At 28.1% G+C, this 2,852-nt stretch overlaps 1 long non-coding RNA gene across 1 annotated transcript in view; it reads left to right on the top strand.

The window, feature by feature from the left end:
* The first annotated feature begins 1,307 nt into the window (after nt 1-1,307).
* LOC107059916 (uncharacterized) overlaps nt 1,308-2,852 on the top strand; it is a 12,296-nt gene continuing 10,751 nt past the window's right edge. The window contains exon 1 of the long non-coding RNA XR_001473023.1: nt 1,308-1,454. This is a non-coding gene — a long non-coding RNA (uncharacterized lncRNA). The remainder of the gene's footprint in view (nt 1,455-2,852) is intronic.

Raw genomic sequence — 2,852 nt, 5'->3', positions numbered from 1 at the left:
ATTCCGCAACCCCAAAAAATAATATTAAAGAGATATCAAGATTAAGACACTTATCAAAAGAATATTATAATAAAATCTTTAAAATAAATTACTCACCTACCACACTATCACCTACCACACTACCACTTCCATGAATTCCTCAACTACCTGTTCCGCACCGAAAAATGGTATGTTTCCGTCTTTTAAAGTGTGGAGGCGTCCAAAATAGACGGAGAGATTTCTTTATTGACCAATTTAAATTTGTAACTAGTTAATATCATAATAAGGTTAACAACAAAAATAACATATAAATCACTCAAAAAGAATAACTAAAAAAACTCATCAAAAATCACGAATTTTTAGATTAGTCCACTAATAACATAACATCAATACAAGAGACGAAATAATCAATGAAACATCAATAAACTGTGAGTTAAGAGAGTAAAAATTGATATAAAAATGAGGAAAACTACAATAAAAATAGAGAAACCAATAAACATAACGACCACACATATTTTAATATATAAATTTAAAATCTGAAAATTTAAACAAGAGGTAATAACAATGAGACAAACAAACAAAAGAAAAGAAATTATGGCATTCTAGCTAACACGTGTATCCCATCTAATAAAAATAATATAAAACCAATACCCAATAATAATGAGCGAAAACAAATTATAAACTAAATCTAACAGAGAATTCTAAACCTATCATGAACATTGAAACAACCATTAATATAATTAAAGAGAACATCACAAATAATAAACTAAAAAGAGATACATTCATCATGGAGTAAGATAGAGCAAGAATTAAATTACTTAATGTTAAACAACCAACCAATTTAAGAAAATGAAAACAGAGATATAAATATTAATCATCATTAAGAACTAAATTAAGGGGTCAGATTTGGATTATCACCACAGTTGGGCGTTGTGGAGTTGTTGTTGTAGTGTCACTACAAAAAAACACCTAAATCGTGGGGGTTTCAAAGCGGAGGTTAACAGCAACCCCCAAAAATTACATTAAATAACGGGGGTTTGGTAGCTGACGCAAAATAAAAGTAAACATCGGGGATTTAAAACCCCCAGATTTTTTTTAAAGTAAATACCAAGGGTTTAAACACCTGCTATCTCAAAATACAATTTTTATTTCAAAATATAAAACATATATTTTTAATTCATGAAATAAAAAACACTCACAGCTTTTGGAAATAGGTAATTTAATAAATAGCTATTTTTAATTTAATTACAAAATATAAAATAGACACAGCTTTTGGAAACTTCACTCCTTCCAAATTACTCTCACTGTCACACTTCTCTCACCGCCACACTTCTCTACAGCTGCACTTCTATACAGCGGCACTTCTCCGCCGTCTACAACGACACTTCTCCACCATCTGCAACAGCGGCACGTCTCCTCACAACTCTGTAAACTTCAGCTACTCACCAGATTCAAAATGGGATAGGTGTTCTAGGGTAATGTTTTCCACTTCTCACCTCTTTGAATAATGAACGTACCTCACATTTTTGGATTTTCTCATTTGAATCTTAACAAATTGTACAAATTACTGGTTGTATTTACTAGATACGTTTGGTTTTTGGCTGTTTGTATAGATGCATGGAGGTAGAATTAGGTTAATTTTGTTGTATTCTTCATGGATGAAAAATTCGAAATATCAAATTTGAGCATGTATTTTGTGGTAGAAGAATATCTACAATGATGTTCTACTTTTTCTTTATCATACCTATATTTTAAGACTCCTCCATTACTTTTTTCACTGGCGTCTAATTCTACTATATAAGTAAATTTTTTGTTTTTATCCAGAAAATTTAGTTTAGCTAGGTTCTTACATAATAGTTTTATTTTTTGTATTTGTGTTTGGTCTTTTTTATCAAACTGGTATTCTACATCTTTCTTTAATTTTTGTTGTAATAGTTTTAAATTCTCTGCTAATTTTGGTATGTATTCTCTTACTTGATTTACTAGTCCTATAAATGATTGTAATTTCTTTTTTGTTATCTAGTTGTTCATTTGAGTTAATTATTTTTTGTACTATGTGTGTTTGCATTTTCATTCCATTCTTATCTATTTGTATTCCTATAAATTATATTTGCTTTTTCATTATGTCTGCTTTCTTTTTACTTAAGCTTATGCCCGAATATTCTATGATATATATGAATTTTTCTAATAATCTTATGTGTTCATCTTGGGTTTTGGAATATAATAATATATCATCAATGTACACTACACAATTTTCTATTTGTTTAAAGTAATTGTCCATAAAGTGTTGATATCTACCTGGTACATTTTTATATCCAAATGGTAATACATTCCATTCATAAAATCCTTGCGTACCGTAAATGCCGTAAATTTTTTAGATTCTTCTTCTAACTTTAAGTGGTAAAATCCTGATTTGCAGTCAAATTTACTAAAGTAATTATATCCTTGTATTTGTCTTATCTTTAGTATTTTATTTGGTATCGGATAATTATATGTTTTAGTTTTTGCATTTAAATTTCTATAATCAATAACCATTCTACTTTTTCCTCTTTTTTGTTCACTATGTTTATTTACTATAAATGCTGGGCTTGTATGCTTTCTATTGTTTTCTTGTATGTACCATTTTTCTAGTAATTCACTTATATGTATCTTAAATTCTATTAAATTATTCAAATTATATTTTAATGGTTTTTGGGTTATTATACTATTATTATCAATTAGCTCAATTTTTACTTTTGTTTTATGTTTTTCCCATCCTTGTAAAGGATCTTCACTATATAATAATTCTAACGTTTTATGTTTTTTTTCCATCCTTGTAAAGGATCTTCACTATATAATAATTCTAACTTATCTTGGATTATTTTTACTTTATC

The sequence above is a fragment of the Solanum tuberosum genome, unplaced genomic scaffold, assembly GCF_000226075.1.
Source record: "Solanum tuberosum cultivar DM 1-3 516 R44 unplaced genomic scaffold, SolTub_3.0 scf00045, whole genome shotgun sequence".
Classification (NCBI taxonomy): Eukaryota; Viridiplantae; Streptophyta; class Magnoliopsida; order Solanales; family Solanaceae; genus Solanum; species Solanum tuberosum.
Note: the sequence above shows the minus strand (reverse complement) of the source record. Positions and strands in the feature narration are given on the sequence as shown.